Below are 19915 nucleotides of genomic sequence, written 5' to 3'. Positions count from 1 at the left end.
GAGCCGAATACGCTATTCTGTCTGCAGCTGTCCGTTTGTGTCCTGTTGGCTGCTTTTCCCATCAGCCTTTTCAGTTAGCCATTTTAAATCAGGTTTTGGCCAAATTAATAGGGAATCAGCCATTTTAGGTGGCTACAGTGCCTCAATCAGCGCTGCAACGGAATGGGCCCCAGCCCACATCACGGAGATCTCGAAGGCTTGCCCCCCCCCCCAACCTGACATTCAGCACTTGTATACCCCCCTCCCCTCGACATTTATCACTTGCAAACCCACTCCCCAATCTCCATTCTCTTCCCCTGCCCACCACATATCAATGGACTCCTCTAACTCCCCATGGGGCTCCCACTTGGGACCACCCCGAAACTGCCCTCGATGCATATTGGCAATGCCAACCTGTGCCACAGGGAAGTGCCAGGGCACTGCCCGGGCTTGTCCTTCTACTTCCCCGGGGACGAGACTTACCTCTGTGCCCCTGAAAGGATCCCTTCGACTGCCTAATGCCTGGCTTAACCCATTGTAACCTTACCAACATAATGCCACGACCGCCGGGTATGAATATTTAGTGAGCGGGGATCATTTGGTGGCTGCTGGAGCCCCTAAAACACTTAAATGTTGATATACCATCAATTTACTGCGAGACTATGAGAACAAGTGAACATAAGGCTTTATTATCCTGGAACATGCCTGCCACTGTCTGCTGTACAAATGAGTGCCGCCCACAGGTGGCAGGTCTACATATCGCCCCAGGGGGGGCAGAGCCAGAGCGGAGTTCACCGGGATTCTAGTACAATACCTGGAAGTAGATCGTATTACAATTTCCTGGCCATAGATCACAGCACTATACAGACAGCTCATATTCAGGTGAATACATTCACCACAAATGTATTACAATTTCTTAAAATTAGGTTCAGTATATGTGTTCAACTTGTCAGTAACTTGATGACCCGATAGTGAGGGGCTGTTGATGTGTGGTTTGAATACCAACGATGGCTTTCGCCTTTTGTAAGCGTGGTCGCATCACCATTGGAATGTGAATGCCGACATAGCATAAGTTGGTTCTTTGCAGCAAGGTTCTTGGGGACCAGATCTCCTTGAGGGTCACATTTTCAAAGGGATGATGAGAGGCTTGGACTTGCCAGGGAGTTATCAGTGGTTTCTCTTTCTACTCGTATTGTAGGGATAGGGACAACAAAGTCGAGGGCTGAGTGTGGGGCAGCCCCCCGAGCTGGCCTGCAGTTCTCAATTGCAAACACGGTGCTGTGACCAGTTGCAGCTGCACATGAAAGATTGCAGGGGAGTACAGAGATAGATTGGACCAGCAGGATCTCGTGGGAGCCTGCAATGGATTGAGAGTCTACTGGTAATTCCTTCTTGATGGTCTAACTTTAACAGGCACACCAAGCTATTGCCCAGTATTGACATCAGCAATGATATTCACTACTCGCAGTTCGAAGTTTAGGCAGCGTTTAAAATGGACTTGATAGTTTCACTGCAGACCCCGAAAATCTTGCAGGACAAACTGCAGAGGCCATTTTTTTAGGCCTGCTCCAATCAGGCCTCCAATTCCTCCTCCGTACTGGTACGGGAGGTGGCAGGCCCATCTCCACTCGACAGCCCTCCCACCGGTTGGCACTTGGCAAGTGGGATCATGATGTAGTGAAAATTCCCGACACCCCATTGCCCCATCCAAAATTAAAATCTGACCCTTGCTGTTTAAAGGAAATCTACGCCACAATTAAGATCACAGCCTGTCAGATCAATCTGCATGATGAAACATTTATCATTAAAAAATTTTTAAATTTAGTGTGCCCAATTATTTTTTCCAATGAAGGGACAATTAAGCGTGGCCAATTCACCAATCCTGCACATTTTTGGGTTGTGGAGATGAAACCCACTCAAACACGGGGAGAATGTGCAAACTCCACATAGACAGTGACCCAGAGCCGGGATTTGAACCCGGGTCCTCAGCGCCGTAGGCAGCAATGCTAACCACTGTGCCACCGTGCTGCTCTCAGTTATCATTAATTATGGTCTTATACTTGTGGTGATATACATCACTGTAAGTACACAGAGGGTTAATGTACATACACTACACCTAGCTAGACACTAGAGGGAACACCGGAGACATGACACACACACAGTCAACCAATAGGTCAGTAAGATAGAACACGTCCAATGGGCAGTCACGATACACACAGAGGTGGCACTACCACAGGAGGGCATTACACCAACCCATATAAAAGGACACATCACACATGCTCAGTCTCTTTCCAGTGGAGACAATCAGTGAGTACAGACACAGGGTTGATTGAACATCACTCCCACCACGTGGATTGTAGCAGACTGGTTTGTCAGTCTGAATAGCTATAGCAGGATTAACTGTAGCGTCAAATCCAAGTAGGAGAATTGTTGATAGTTTAATAAACGTGTTAAAGCTATCTCCAAGTCTGAACCTTCCTTTGTCAGAGTGTACATCAAGGAAGCAGCTTATGCTACGTCAAGAGCATAACAAAACATGGTTCCAGGAGTGAACTGTTTCAATCCATATAGTTAAAACTCAGCAAACAGTGACTACCAGCAACAGCAGCCAGGCAAGATGATGTTCGAGATTCCGGTTCCACAGCAGCTCAGGTACCAAGGCAATCTCAGTGAAAACTGGCGTTGGTTCAGGCAGAGATTCGAGATCTGCCTGGTAGAGTCCGACCTAGATGACGTGGCGGATGATGAGAAAATAAAGCTTCTACTTATCATCGCGGGTCCAGGAGCAGCTGAAATCTTCCAGACCTTCAAATACTCAAAAGGGCAAAATAAGAGCGACTTCCAGGCAGTCCTGGACAAATTCCAAGAATTCTGTGAGGAACATACAAGAAGAAAAGATAAAAGAGTCGCCAAAACTCACCGCGAGGTAGGCTTGCAGCAACGAACGGCAGTTTTGAATTGCAGCCATCTTGGAAAAGGTGCTGCACATGCGCAGTTGGGCGAAGAGCGCACAGAACGGGAAGGTCCGTTTGCGCATGCGCGAGAAACCGCACATGCGCAATTGAGAACAAGCCCCCAAGTAAAGGAACAGCGATCTGCATATGCGCAATCGCTTCTGACACATTATGTCACACGCTTCCTGACGTCAGAGGCCCCGGACCACGCCCACTTCAAGGGGAAAAATCCCAAAACATGAAACACAAAATTTAAAGCCTCAAAACCAGATTCTTTCACCTGGCATGACAGCACAATGCCTGAAATTCGACCAGTAGCTGAAAGTAACCTCCGCAGAACGCTGCAACAAGCAGTTAGCACCGCCCAAAGAGATGATACAGTCCTTGAAGACTATGACTCAGACCTTGAATTCTTCTTTGGACATCGCAAACCCAATGCCAGCTCCGACACAAAACTTGATGATATGGTCATGGAAGACAACGACTCAGATGAAGCTTTCACCTTGGGAGGCTACCCCAGTACCAAATCCGATCCGCAAATAGATGTGTTGTACATTGAAGACCCCGACGACGGGTTCTTCGGATTGGGGAATCTTCAGCCCAGCATATATGACATCCCGACTCGTGAGTGCAGGATTATGCTGCGGCCTGACACCAAGAGACAGAGAGCGGTACAAGCCCACAGAGAGCAGCCTGCTGCCACACAGAGAGTGGTCCACGCACTGCGAAAGGTCCCCCACTCCACACAGAGAGTGGTCCATGCACCACAAAGGGTCCCAACACAGAAAGCGATGAAAGACTCCACAGCGAGCTCGTGGACAGACTCCATGATAGAAGCAACGTAAGACTCCACAGCGCAGTCCTTGCATGAACAAGAAGTGACTCAAGTGACACAAGACTCCACAGATAGCTCGTGGACAGACTCCACGATAGAAGCAACGCAAGGCTATAGAGCGCAGTCCTTACATGAACAAGAAATGATAACAGTTTCCACAGAGAGACCAAGGCACGATTCCACACAAGGGATGCTGCAAGACTCCACAGAGGGAGTGACACAAGCCTCCACAGCGAGCTCGTGGACAGCCTCCATGATAGAAGCAATGCAAGACTCCAAAGCGCAGTCCCCTCATGAACAAGAACATGAGAGTCTAGCAACCTCCTCTGAGCAACCAGCAGCAGACGATGCAAGTCTGCCATGCTCAAGTGTACAGCAAGCAGACTATGACTGTCTACCATGCTCCAGTGAACAAGAAGAAGACTCTGACTGTCGACCCAGCTCAAGTGAACGACAAGAAGACACTACGGCTCTACCCACTGTATGTGCGACTAGTGACGATGACATCCCACTTCCCATACCATGTGCAACGTGACAGACCTCAGCTAGAATGTACAGAGGCAGTCGACAATCACAGTGAGACTACTGGTGACCCCGGTGACACCACGTTACTTCAAACCTTACTCGCTCGAGCCTCTCCGCAAGCAAATGCATTCCTGACTGTTTTGACCCCAGACAGGGAGCATCACGAAACTTCAGACGATTCAAGTGAACCTGAAATGACTCCGGACGTGGAACATCTAGAGATCTCAGAAGATGCAAGTGAACCTGAAATGCCTCCGGACGGGGAGCATCGACAAGCCAAAACTGACTCAGGTGAACAGAACCAGACTCCAGACGGGGAGCATCCACAAGCCAAAACTGACTCAGGTGAACAGAACCAGACTCCAGACTGGGAGCATCGACAAGCCAGAGCTGATTCAAGTAAGCCGGACATGACTCCAGACAGGGAGCGCCGCAAACTCAGTGACGGCACGGTCAAGGAGACAGCAGATGCCACAAAAGACGCTGACACGAGTAACTATTTGAAGGACTCGTATTATCCACAGAGTGTGGTCCTTGAGTGCAGCAAACACGGCAACAAAACCAACCACAACAACAACATCAAAGACAGTAGCAAGAAGCGTACCAAAGGCAACAACGTCGACAACGTGCACGCCAAAAACACCAATGGAACTACGACTGGTACAACATGGTACAACTCTGCAAATGAGGGACACTGTTACTGCTCAGCTCAGTACAATGACATGTCATGGCAGGATGATGCATCTGACCAATTCATGTTTGCTGCACTACCAACAGGCAACCTGGCTTTCAGGACAGATGCCATCAAGAATTACCACCACAAGCATCGAAAGAAAAAAAGAGTCCAAATCCGACAATGAAGTGATGTGACACCTTCTTAGTTCCTTCAGCACAGGGACACTGATGGTGTTTACAATGCAATGCTACCATCAACATCACCAACTCACCAACCAAACAAGAAAGCCACTCGACCATAATAATTAATGAACTTTGGACTCATGCATATGATTGGACTTATTGTTTAATGATCACTGTTATCATAACTTGTACAGAGTATCACTTATCTACCTAGTTTGTTCAATTTTCTTTAACACTGTACAGAAAATATGTAACACAAGAAAAGGAGGGAATGTGGTGATATACATCACTGTAAGTACACAAAGGGTTAATGTACATACACTACACCTAGCTAGACACTAGAGGGAACACCAGAGACATGACACACAGACAGTCAACCATTAGGTCAGTAAGATAGGACACGACCAATGGGCAGTCACGATACACACAGAGGTGACACTACCACAGGAGGGCATTACACCAACCCATATAAAAGGACACATCACACATGCTCAGTCTCTTTCCAGTGGAGACAATCAGTGAGTACAGACACAGGGTTGATTGAACATCACTCCCACCACGTGGATTGTAGCAGACTGGTTTGTCAGTCTGAATAGCTATAGCAGGATTAACAGTAGCGTTGAATCCAAGTAGGAGAATTATTAATAGTTTAATAAATGTGTTAAAGCTATCTCCAAGTCTGAACCTTCCTTTGTCAGAGTGCACATCAAGGAAGCAGCTTATGCTACGTCAAGAGCATAACAAAGCAATACTAACAGTAAAATAATATTTTCAGTACTTATTGCTCATAGTGTTCATATAATATTGAATACAATTTAAGTAGAATAACAATGCTTGATTAGCAAATTGTTAAGGCAATCATTGGTATTTCATTTAATGATAAGAAACTGGACTTGTACCAACTCATTTTCTTGTTAGTTAAGGTAAATTGAAAGTAGAATTCAATATCTAGCATACACTAATAATTATACTTACTTTTGTTTAACTATTAATATGGTATATGACATTGAAGTATTGAGCCAATTTTCCTTTAACTTTTTAATAATACATTATGCTTTTTTTGACTCAATTTCCTATGAATAGAACTGTAACAATCTAGATTTTAAAACTGCAAGTCACCAGTGAGTTTTGATCGTAAACGGCACTGGTGCTTTAATTTGCCACCTGCCTGGACACAACCAGTTTCACTGCCTTATTAACATGCCCGTTGATTTACTGTCAGGAATGGGGAGGAAATAGCTGCCTACCTGTGGAAAATTGCTAGTCCTTGGCAGCCCACAAGCACAAAGAAAGTTCCGGTAGTTCCAGTTCCTGCATGAAAGATATGGGATGGGCTTCTCCATTTCAGAGAACTGTGCTGACTTTGGGACTGGATCGCGTGAGTTCTGCGGCCGCGATAGCGGTGCCAGTCCTGGAGCAATTCAGGACATGCTAATAGGCCAGCGCCATGTGGAACTATTGCAATTCCAAGGCATGCCAAGGGCACGATTGGCACCCAAGAGCCTGGCATGCTGCAGCCACATTTTAGCACTCCACTCCCTGCAGACTCTCATGCCAATCAAGAATATGCCACCCTGAGAGTGGCCCTGAGGTTTGCAGATGCAGAGCTGGAGGCACTAATGGATGCCATAGCGGAAAGGTGGGACACCCTGTCCCTGGGTTGGAAAGGAGGCTGACATCCCCCCGACGTCAACCAGGCCTGGGCGCAGGTGGTAGAGGACATGAGAGCAGTGGGCCCCACCGTCAGGATGGGAGAGCAGTGCAGGAAGAAGCTGCACAACCTTCTGACCTCCTCAAGGCGGCCAGGGTGAGTCACCACAAGCACCACCCCGCCCCACACTCCCCACACACTCATCACCCCCACGAGCATGGAGACCCTGGTCGAGACGAGAACAGCGGAAGGTGGCGGTGGAGCCGCCAGAATTTGCTCAGGCCACGCCCCCTTTCCAAAGAGTGGCCGGGGGCCTTCGGACACACTGAAGGATGAAGTGGTGATGGGCCAGTGCCGGTGACTCCCGCAGTGGAGATGCCGGAACACTGGCAGCACCTCTGAATCCCCCCCCCCCACCTGTCCCTGATGCATCCCATAGGCACCATGCTACCCGTAACACCCAAAAGACTGCCGGGCCCTGGTCGGGCCCTGGTCGCTCCAGTGGACAGCCGGCAAAGGGGACCCAGGTCGCAGGGCAAGATACAAGTCAGGCCACGTCCACTTCCCATGTACCGCCTGGGGACCCACTAGATGGAGCGTCAAGGCATGTAAGGTGAAAAAGTTAGACTCCAGTTAAATTGGCATGGGTGAATCACATAGGTTAGTGATAGGGGTGAGAGCACAATACCATTATATATATCGCAATAAACACCTGTCTACCAACGTTCCCAACTGCCTTGATCCTCTTTTTGAAGGGCGTGATGGATAGACTAGGCTGGGAGCAGAGGGTGTGCAGGGTGGGGAAGGAGGGGTGAGGTGGGAGGCTGGTAGTATGGGGCACAGGTGTTGGACATGGGCAAGGGCCAGGGGCCTCAGGGCAGTCAGAGGCCACCCCCCGGGGTCGTCCTTGGAGGTGGCAGGGGAAGGGGCCAGACATGTGTGGATGTCATGTAGTAAGGTGAGAGACCCATTATTGAACACCGCCCTGATGCCCAATGCCCCTCCCCACACACTCAGGACCCCATTCCCACCCCTGCCACCTCAGACGTTCGATGGGACCGTGAGGTGAAATGACTAGCAAGCATGTAGAGATCATCCGGGCAGACGGTGGAAAGTGCTATCGAGGGCAGGAGTTAGATCTTGTTAAATGATGTGGAGCACCAGAGCTCACCGCGAACGGGTCATCATTATCCTCCATCCCATGGACCAGACCCGCTGATACTGCTGGTCTGGTCCCAAGCTGGGAATCGAATATGGGACCTTGGAACTGTGAAGCAACAGTGCAAACCACTGTGCTACCGTGCCAAGTACTCATCGAAGTAATTTTTCAAGAATGTGAGGCAATCCTCCTCTATCACCCTCCCAGGCAGTGCATTCCAGACTGTCACCACCCTCTGAGTAAAAACAATTTCCTTCAACTCCCCGCAAAACCTTCTGCCTGGTGCCTTGAACGTCTCCCCTCGTGACTGACCCTTCAACTTAGGGAACAGCTGCTCCCTATCCACGCCTGCCGATGCCCCTCATAATCTTGTACATCTCGATCCGATCATTCCTCAGTCTTCTCTGCTCCAGCAAAAACAACCCAAGCCCATTCAACTTCTCTTCATAACTAAAATGTTCCATCCAAGGCAACATTCTGGTGAAGCGTCTTTGCGCCCGTTCCAGTGCAATCATCCTTCTTACAATGTGGTGACCAGAATTACACACAGTACTGCAGCTGTGGCCTCACCAAAGTTCTGTACAACTCCAACTTGACCTCCCTGCTTGTGTAATCTATTGATAAAGGCACGTATTCCATATGCATTTTTGCCACCCGATTAACCTGTCCTCCTGCCTTCAGAGATCTATGGATAAACACGCCAAGATCCCTTTGTTCCTCAGAACTCCAGTGTCACGCCATTCACTGAATACTTCCTTGTCAAATTATTGCATTCAAAGTGTATCATCTCACACTTTTCAAGGTGAAATTCCACCTGTCACTTTTTTACCCATTTGACCATCCTGTCTATCTCTTCCTGTAACCCAAGACACTCAATCTCGTTGTTAATCACCCAGCCAATCACCTGCAAACTTACTGATTCTACCCTCCACATAGTCATCCATGTTGTTTAGTGAAGACAATTTTGAATCCACCGTATCGGGTTCCCCTGTATCCCATGTGCATTTGCCTTCTTTACACGTCTCCCATGTGGGATCTTGTCAAATGCTTTGCTGAAATCCATGTAAACTACACCAACTGCACTACCCTCATCTACACATCTGGTCATATACTCATGAAATTCAATCAAGTTTGTTATGCATGACCTCCCTCTGACAAAGCCATGCTGATTATTCTTCCCATCAATCTCCCCATGGACCTGGGGCATCCCGGCAATGGTGGTAAATCCCGCTGCCCAGACAACCCGGCGGGTTTGATCCTTATCGAAGTGGGTATGCTGTGCCACCTGGGCATACAGGGTCTCCATTACAGCATGGATGCACCTGTGCACGGAGGTCTGGGAGATCCCAGACGGTCCCCCACTTGGCACCTGGAAGGAACTTTTTGCGAAAAGGTTCAAGGTGACCATCACCTTGCCTGCCACCGGGAGTGGGTCTCCTCCCCCATACACCCGCGGTTCCAGATGTGCCATGATCCAGCACAGATATCGCATATTCTCCTTACTCAGCCACAGACGGCGATGGCACGCCCGGTCTAGCAGGTCCTCGTATGACAGGCGCTGCCGATTCACACAAGGCCTGTTGCGACGCCTCCGCCCACATCCTCCTCGACTTGATGGGCGGCTGGCTCTCCACCCTTACCAGCTGGCTCCTGCTCCTCTAAGACATGCTCCTGTTCTACAGGGCCCTCCCTGAACAACACCTACTCATGCAGCCTCAGTGCATCCACTAGGACTGCAGCGGCTAGGCAGATGCCAAACATTCCTGATTCGATACCAATATTTATTCTCTGCAGGGGGTTAGAATGGTGAGTACTCCCATGACCAACTAGTTCCAATGGGCTACACTACAGACCCTGCCCCCACATGCCCCCTCATCCCACCATTCCAAACCCCACTCCTGGTAGTCCCCCCTAACCACGTTGCCCTCCGCACTGCACCACTGGCCTAATCGGTGCTTGGCACAGGTTGGCCTCTAGCCCCGTGACTCAGTGGCTGACCATACCCATGCCAGAGGTACACTCTGCGGCCCCTGTGCTGCACCTTCCTTTGAAGTCTACTGTGGGGGTCCTGGTTGTGTGGGCCATGAGATACCCTGCCAGCTGGGTGGTGCCAGGCTGTTCGGTGGTGGTGGGGTGGGGGTGGAGGGGATGGGCGCTATGTGCCACCAACCAGCATCATGCTTGATGACATGCATGTGAGTAGGGCATATGGGTGGGGCTTGGCCAGGGGGAGATGGGCACCTGTTGGGACCACAGCCGTGGTGTGCTGTGGGCCTTTTGTGCAACACACCGGATTGTGTCTACTTCTCTGGGGGCAGCATGGATGGGGGCAGGGGTGCAGTAGGCAGACGGGGCTTGGTGACAGCCGGTCATGCGGGGTGGGCTAGCTGAGTACGACACTGGTGGGACATCAGCACTGCGAGGGGCTGTGTGCCAGGGTGGGTGCTGACAGCCACAGTGTATGCATCTGTAGGTTGGGGCTGCGGCTCCCCTGCTGCCCCTGCAGCGAGGTGGCTCCTCGGATGGGTGCACTGGGGTGTGCCAACACTTTGTGGATTACGGGCTGCGTTGGGCCACACCCATCCGGTTGTTGGGTTGACTGGGGTCTGTGGACTCCTAGTGGTGTGGCCTGGGGTGGTGGTGGAGGTGGGGGGGGGGGAGGTCACCCATACAGCCGGTGGCACTCTGAACACCTACGGGACACAGTTGGGAGTCAGAGGGCTGCACAGTCAGATGGATGGCATGTAGGCTGCGACACTGGTGGTCCATGCCTGCACACCCCAATCCCAGGCGGAATCCCTGACCCCACGGCCCACCTCCTGGTTGACCCCCAACTACTCCCCCAGCCCTGGCAGATACCCCCCCCCCCCCACCAGTGACATGCCTAGCAGCCCCCGTTGCGCCTTTGCTAACTTGGCTTACCTCCTCTCTCTCCACAACGCCTGTTTCCTGATTTTAAATACCACAAATGATGTGCCCCATCATCACTTCCGCCCAACAGAGGTGGAGCATCGCAGAAGGCCAGAGAACACGGGTCAGGCCTGTTAATGATACGGCCGTTACTATGCAATTTGTATGCCTACGCCTATGCACGACGTGGAATGCATTCACGGAGCTATCGAGGTGCCAGAGCATGGCCTTCCTTCGGGCGCCTCGCGCTGACCTTGATTTTCAGCTGACGTGCGATTCTCCACCAGATCGTGATTCTGGCATCACTGTGTGGAGAATCCCGCCTATGGCAACTTAGCTTTAGACATAGGTGAAGGGTGGCACGGTGAAGCAGTGGTCATCACTGTTGCCTGCGGCGCTGAGGACTCGGGTTCGATCCTGGCCCTGGTCTGTGTGGAGTTTGCACATTCTCCCCCTGTCTGCAGGGTTTCACCCCTAGAATCCAAAGATGTGCAGGTTAGGTGGATTGACCACGCTAAATTGTCCCTTAATTGGAAAAAAAGTAATTCGATATTCTAAATTTAAAAAAAGGTTTTAGACATAGGTGTTAATTAAAAAAGCATTCAGAGTTTAGTAATGTCATAGGGACAGCTAAGATTGGGCAGCTTGTTTCATCTGCCCATTTTTCATCAGACAGGTAAGGTTAAAAGAGCCCACGGTATTTTCATCCTGTGATCCCTTGATGGGGTTTGTCCAGGTGAGAGTAGAACAATGGCACTTCAGACTATGTATTGGCTTCACGAAGGTAATATCCAGTTGAAATCAGCTACACTTCCAATGTTGGGAAATTTAAGTTAGCCCTGTTGTGTAGCGTGCTCCATACTGATATAGGGACACTGTGATTGGGGCCCTGAGAATTATGAGTAACCCTGACTATGGGATAAGGAGGAGCCTTTTCAAATGTAAGTTTGTGGATGTCCCCATCTCTGAAGTGCCTCTACCCCATAATGCATTCCTAGCTTTAGGAAGAATTAACAGTGAGATAATTTAGGTGCCCGCCATGGGTCAGATGGTACAACTCACTTTTTAAGTCAGATGATCTCGCCTTTGAGTTCGACTTCAGAAGTACCATTGTCGACTCTCTAGGGCACTATTGAGGGATTATTGAGGAAACTACCTAGTTTCCCAAAACTTAAATTACAACCATGCTCATTAAAAATACACTTCCTTACCAGAAGAGATTTGCTTTGGAGTTTTAAAAAAATTACTCGGTAGAGAAAAGTAATGTGAACCCTATATTTTTGTAAGTTTGCGAGAGTGAAATCTCACATTCAACATTGTTGGTAAACTGCCAGAGGAGATAGGCCATCGACTATAGAAACTGTATGATTTTTATTTCCATTGAAATCCATTCTGCCAGTTTACCATCCAAGCATAATGATGAAAATTAGTCCCAATTGAGATAGGGAGTCCTATCTCATGTCCAAGATAAAAATTAGTTATTTTATTTTAATGCTATTTTCAATTGCAATTTTAGAAAATGTTGAAAAGGTTATGCACAATATCAAGATAAAATCATAACTCATTCACCACCATTACTTACAGGCATCAAGAGCTAGGTATGCAGGACTCTCCACAATTTGGAAATGGTGCTGTCTACACATATGAAAATTTGGACAAGTCGGCCATCATTGGATCACCATCCAAACTCCTGCAAAAGGCCAAAAACTGGATTTGTGCCAGAGAGATTTCCGATCGTGATGTTCCCGGCCCTCCCCAATTATATGGTCACGTTAATGGCAAGGAGGGCGCAAAGCTGATTTGCATCAATTTGAATGCATGGTAATGTACTCAGCGAAGTTAAAGTCAAATCTTCAGACCGCATTGAATCTTCCCACCCATCAGCCATGAAGTCATGCAGGTGTGAATTACCTCTCAGTTTTAAAAATGGAAACCAGGCACCATCACCTCTAAGAAGGAGGAAGGAGGTCTCCAACCAAGTACCAGGGAGTCCAAGGGCACAGGACCTGCTGTGCAGCTTAACATGCGTGCAAGGGTGTTTGGGGGTGTGGGGAGCTTTGGGATGGGATTCGCAGTTGCTGTGTGTTCCCCTAAAGCGTTGAGTAGGGTGGAGGGGGGTGGAGGGAGGGCGGCATCATTAAAAATTAGTGGAGTGGCTGTTCAGGAATCTTAAGCGTAAAGGCCTGACAGCAATGAGATCTCAGAATAATGCAAACTGAGTAAGAAGAGACTCATGCTCAGCAAACTAATTGGCCATCGAGAGTTAACCCTTAACAATGCCAGCGGCCCTCATTCCCAAAGTCACGGAGAGTGGTGATAACTCATAGTTTCAGGGTAAACATTTGGAAACACATGATTGAGAGACACTGGGCGAAATTCTCCGTTATCGGCGCAAAGTCCGCCGATCGGCGCAAATCTGACTTGCGTCACATCGGAAAAATGGTCCAAAAGTCTACGGCGCGAAATGGACTAGCAGCGACGTGACGGGATCCGCGCTTGCGCACGTGGTTCACGCCGTGCAGCGTCATACACGCGCACGGCGTGACGGCTCATAAGGCCGCGCTGCTCCCTCCCACCCGACCGGAACACCCGACCGGAACACCCAACTGGATGGCTGGCCGCCGCTCAGCCCCGAGGTTCCAGTCACGGGATGTGGAGGCGCTCCTGGACACAGTGGAGCAGAGGAGGGACGCCCTGTGTTCCGGGCACGGCCGCAGAGTTGCCCCACGCCACAGCCAGCGTCTGTGGAGGGAGGTGGCAGAGGCCGTCACCGCTGCGGCCCTGACACCACGGACAGGCACTCAGTGCCACAAGAAGGTGAACGACCTCGTCAGAGCAGCCAGGGTGAGCCTCTCCCCCCCGCCCGATATCCATATCCCCCATATCCCCCCTCCCCATATCCCCCATATACCCCCTCCCCCATATCCCCCTCCCCATATCCCCCCTCCCCCATATCCCGCCCTCCCCCATATTCCCCCTCCCCCATATTCCCCCTCCCCATATCCCCCCTCCCCCATATCCCCCCTCCCCCATATCCCCCCTCCCCCATATCCCCCCTCCCCCATATCCCCCCTCCCCCATATCCCCCCTCCCCATATCCCCCCTCCCCCATATCCCCCCTCCCCCATATCCCCCCTCCCCATATCCCCCCTCCCCCATATCCCCCCTCCCCCATATCCCCCATATCCCCCCTCCCCATATCCCCCCTCCCCCATATCCCCCCTCCCCCATATCCCCCATATCCCCAAGTGAATCCAGCCCTAACCTTAACCTCTGCAATGCACGCACACCGATGGCGTGCATTCATATACCTGCCTAACACTGTTGCCTTTTACCCCTGCCACCACCCCCACCCACCCCCCCGCCACAGGAGAAGCGCACACACAACAATAGGGAGCATGTGAGGACTGGAGGAGGCCCCGCTGATGAGAGGCCACTGACCGAACACGAGGAAAGGGCCCTGGAACTGGCTGGCGGACCTGAGGACCGGGAGGTTGCTGATGCAGAGGTCGGGGGCATACTAGCAAGTGAGCCACCGACAGCCCGTCCCCATATCCCCCCTCCCCCATATCCCCCCTCCCCCATATCACCTGATCACTGCCTGCGTGTCTAACCATGCATGCTTCATTGTGTATCACAGGAGCAAACGTCGAGGCACCCATCCCCGCAGATGCAGACCGCCCGCAGGATGCCCCTCGGAGACCACAGGAGACGGAGAGACCCGAACCCTCCAGCATGCGACGCCCGCAGGATGCCCCTCGCACACCACGGGAGACGGAGATACCCGGACCCTCCAGCATGCGACGCCCGCAGGATGCCCCTCGCACACCACGGGAGACGGAGAGACCTGGAGCAACAGGGAGACGACACCCCCGTCACGTGCGGGAGCAACGACGCAGGCATGTGCCACCCAGCGACGAGGGGGGCAGCCACAGGCCCCCGTCACATCCGAGCCAGGACACCACTACCCAGGACACCACTACCCAGGACACCACTACCCAGGACACCCCTACCCAGGACAGCACTACCCAGGAAGACGAAATACCGGACAGTGACTCAGAGTGGATGGGTGGAGACGAACCCCCACCCCAAAGTGCCATGGACTCAGAGTGGGACGAAGAGCACGACACAACGCCACTGCTGTCACCAACACCCTCCACCATCGCAGAAACACTCACCTCGGTTGGGCACTTTAGTGATGAGGCGTCTGGTACACTCACTGGTGCGCACAACACAGCTGTCCCGGTACAGCAGGTGGAGGTAGGAGCAGCAGAGGAGCCGGGCGGTCGGAGGGCAGCCCAGCCCAAGCGAACATCTGCCGCCCAGATGGATCCCGGGTTCCTGGAGTTTCCACACCCACACATAGATCCGATGCAACCACCGACCCGGAGACGAGCGAAGAGGGTGACGGCCGGCTTGCGGCGGCTGCAGTCGCAGGTGGAGGAGTCCACCCGCGTCCAGGAGCTGGAAGTGGTGCCGGTCATGCGTGCCACCCAGGCCGACACCGCACGGGTGGCGTCCGCGGTGGAGGCAATGGGTGCGACGGTGTCAGACATGGGGAACGGTTTGCGAGGCCTGGGGCTTTCCGTGCAGGCGGCGTCTGTGGCCCAGGACATGGCTGCCCTCTCACAGGAGGCCATGAGCCAGTGCCAGCGCCAGATGGCAGAGGCGCTCAACGCCATAGCCCAGTCTCTGCAGGCCATGGCCCAGTCTCAGCAGGCCATGGCCCAGTCTCTGCAGGCCATCGCTGAGGGCATCGGCGCCAGTGGCCATGTGCGAGCCGGCGTCGCACTGTCACAGACAGGGTTTGCCAACCCCCTGGGCTCCATGGCTGCAAACTGCAGACCCCTGTCGATACCAGCACGGGCCTCCAGGACTGGCAGCGCCAGATGCCGGGGGGGCGTCGGATGGCCAGTCCGTTCGCATCCCCCACCCATGTAGAGGCCTGGGGGCCATCGGGCACCCCGAGGGTGGAGGAGGTGGTGTGGTCCGTCCCGGCTCCCTCTGTAGGGGAGGTCCGGGAACACCGCGACACCTCGGACACCCCCCTTCCGTCCCAGGTGCATCAGGTGGGCAATGGGCAGGACAGGCTGGCAGCTCGCCATCCCAGTCGCCCGGGCCGCAGCCTGGCCCATCTAGGCCAGGACGCCCCAGGAAACGGCCGCCAAAGGGATCCAGTGTCAGAGGGCAGGCATCACAGAGTCCACCTCCAGTTCTGCTGTACCGTCTGGGGAACCACGTAGACGTAGTCAAAGGGCCCGTAAGGCCAAACAATTAGACACTGAGTAAGGTGGCACGGGTGCAGGGCACAGATGAGTTTTAGGGGCTAGGGCACGTGCATGAACTCGTTTGGTTATTAAAGTCAATGTTACACCTACAGAAGCTGCCTTTGTGCTCTGTCCAAAGCGTGCGGGGGTGTCATGTACGTTGAGCGCAAGTGTGTGTGTGAGGGGTGGTCTTACCTCAGCCCCAGGTGAGTCTGCCCCCTTCCCCCTGGACCGCCATCAACATTCCCCCCCCCAGGCAGAGGACGGGACCGTGCTCTGCAGTGTCACAGCCACATGCAGGGATGGTCCGGGTGGATGGTGGTACTGTGGCCATGGGTCAGACATAGTCCAACGATGTGGACCCAGGAGCTCACCGCAGGGCGGGTTGTCGTCATCCTCCATGACCTGCAATAGACACGCGTCCACCCGCAACTGTGTGAGCCCGGCGTTGTGCCGCAGGTGGATCGGCAATGGGGGGGTGGTGTGCATGCGGGTGGGGTGTGTGGGGTTGGGGAGGGAGGTGAGGGTGCTGGGTGGGTGGATGGGCGGGGGGTGTGGGTGGTCGGCTGTTGCCATGGTGTGCGGTCTGTGGCCATACTACCCGATTCCCACGCCCATCTAGTCAGTGAAGTGGGCGGCTATCAGTCTGTCCCGTGCCCGCTGGGCCAGCCGGTAACGTTGGACAGCCATCCGCCTGTGTCTAGCCCGTCTGCCCTGACCATTTCCCCCATCCCCCTCATCCGGGGAGGACTGCGCCTCTTCCTGCTGCTCCTCCACTCCGCCCTCCTCTGCCTGCGGCACATCGCCCCTCTGCTGGGCTATGTTGTGCAGGACGCAGCACACCACAATGATGCGGCCGACCCTATCTGACCGATACTGGAGGGCGCCCCCAGAGAGGTCCAGGCACCTGAAACGCATCTTCAGCACACCAAAGCACCTCTCTATCACTCCCCTTGTCGCTACATGGGCATCATTATAGCGGTTGACCGCCTCATTGCGTGGCCTCCGTACAGGCGTCATCAGCCACGATCGCAATGGGTAGCCCCTGTCGCCCAGCAACCAGCCCCTCAGCCGGGGATGGCGTCCCTCGTACATGCCGGGGATGGATGACCGCGACAACACGTATGAGTCATGTACACTGCCTGGGTAACGGGCGCAGACTTGCAGCATCATCATGTGGTGGTCGCAGACCACCTGTATGTTCATCGCATAGGTCCCCTTCCTATTGGTGAACACGGCCCTGTTATCTGCAGGTGGCTGCGCGGCGACGTGCATCCCGTCGATCGCGCCCTGGACCATGGGGAACCCGGCCACGGCAGAGAAGCCCACTGCCCGGGCATCTTGGCTGGCCCGGTCCACAGGGAAGCGGATGTAGCGGTGCGCCATGGCATATAGGGCATCTGTCACTGCCCGGATGCACCGATGCACCGATGTCTGCGATATGCCGGACAGGTCCCCACTCGGTTCCTGGAATGACCCCGTTGCATAAAAGTTCAGGGCAACCGTAACCTTGACGGACACGGGGAGAGGGTGCCCCCCGCCAGTGCCACGCGGTGACAGGTATGCCAGCAGGTGGCAGATGTGTGCCACGGTTTCCCGCCTCATCCGGAGTCTCCTCCTGCATTCCCGGTCCGTGAGGTCCTGGTATGACTGCTGGGGCCGGTACACACGGGGCGCCCTCGGGTGCCTCCGTTGCCGTGGGGACGCGACGTCCTCCTCCCCCTCCTCGTCCTGTCGGTCAGGTGTCCCTCTAGCCTGGGCGGCTGCCGCCTGCCCCTCTGCGGCAGGCTGCGCTGCCTCTCTGGCACGCTCCTCCTCCTCATCCTCGTCCAGGGCAACATAGACATTAGCGGCTGCCGCCACGGCGGCCAACATTGCTGGATGGTCTGAAAACATGACGGCCTGGTGGGGGGGAGGGGAACGACGACATGTCATCATTGCCCATATCCCCTCCTTCCCCCCAGGCAGGTGGCATGGACCGCATGGGTCCAACTGTTGGAGGCTGGCACCTGGCCAGGTGGACCAACTCATTTGCCCTCCCATCACCCTCCTCGGCACGGACCCTCTACCCAACCTCCACCCCAGCACGGACACCCCCCCCCAACCTCCACCCCAGCACGGACACCCCCCCCAACCTCCACCCCAGCACGGACCCCCTCCCCAACCTCCACCCCAGCACGGACCCCCCCAACCCCCAACCGCCACCCCAGCACGGACACCCCCCCCAACCTCCACCCCAGCACGGACCCCCTCCCCAACCTCCGCCCCAGCACGGACCCCCCCCAACCCCCAACCTCCACCCCGGCACGGACCCCCCCCCAACCCCCAACCTCCACCCCAGCACATACCCCCTCCCCAACCTCCACCCCAGCACGGACCCCCCCCAACCCCCAACCTCCACCCCAGCACGGACCCCCTCCCCAACCTCCACCCCAGCACGGCCCCCTCCCCAACCTCCACCCCAGCACGGACCCCCCCCCAACCCCCAACCTCCACCCCGGCACGGACCCCCCCCAACCCCCAACCTCCACCCCAGCACGGACCCCCTCCCCAACCTCCACCCCAGCACGGACTCCCCCCAACCCCCAACCTCCACCCCAGCACGGACCCCCTCCCCAACCTCCACCCCGGCACGGACCCCCTCCCGGCACTCCCCCGGAGCCCAGCCTACTCTAACCTCCCCCCCCGCCGCACACACACACACACACACACACACAAGCCGAAACACACCTCTCCTCACGCAATCAGTCTGCGGCCACGCCATTTCCTGCCCAGAGCCAACCCCCCAGGCCGTCACTCACCTCCTCGCTGGTCGGCGTGAGCCTGGAGCACCGGGTCACGCCGATGAAAAGGAGGTTTGATTCACGTCGACGTGAACGGTCATCACGTCGACGGGACTTCGGCCTATCCGGAAGGGAGCATATCCCCATCCCCCTCCCCGACACGGACCCCCCCATCATCCTCCCCGGCACGGACCCCCCCCCATCCCCCTCCCCGGCACGAACCCCCCCATCCTCCTCCCCGGCACGGTCCCCAACCTCCTCCCCAGCACAGACCCCAACCTCCTCCCCGGCACGGACCCCACCCCCCCCATCCCCCTCCCCGGCACGGACCCCCCATCCCCCTCCCCGCATGGACCCCCCATCCCCCTCCCCGGCACGGACCCCCCATCCTCCTCCCCGGCACAGACCCCCCCCCCCCCCCCATCCCCCTCCCCGGCACGGACCCCAACCTCCTCCCCAGCACAGACCCCCCCCCCATCCTTCTCCCCGGCACGGACCCCCCTCCCGGCACTCCCCCGGAGCCCAGCCCACTCTAACCACCCCCCCCGCCGCACACACACACATACACAACCCGAGACACACCTCTCCCCACACATTCAGACTTCGGTCACGCCATCGCCTGCCCAGCGGCCAACCCCCCAGGCCGTCACTCACCTCCACGCTGGTCGGCGTGAGCCTGGAGCACAGGTTCACGTCGATGAAAAGGAGGTTTGATTTACGTCGACATGAACGGTCATCACGCCGACGGGACTTCGGCCCATCCGGAAGGGAGAATATCGGCAGGCCGAAAATCGGCTGCCTTGCGCAGACCCGTGCCATTCTCCGACGTCAGCGGCGCCATTAACGCCCCACCAACTTTTCTCCCTTAGGAGACTTCGGCAACCGGCGGGGGCGGGATTCACGGCGGCCAACGGCCATTCTCCGACCCGCTGGGGGGTCGGAGAATGACGCCCCAGGTGTCTTCATAGGTGTTGGATCCAGCACCTTCCATTAG

Source organism: Scyliorhinus torazame, chromosome 4 (assembly GCF_047496885.1).
Source record: "Scyliorhinus torazame isolate Kashiwa2021f chromosome 4, sScyTor2.1, whole genome shotgun sequence".
Lineage (NCBI taxonomy): Eukaryota > Metazoa > Chordata > Chondrichthyes > Carcharhiniformes > Scyliorhinidae > Scyliorhinus > Scyliorhinus torazame.
Note: the sequence above shows the minus strand (reverse complement) of the source record.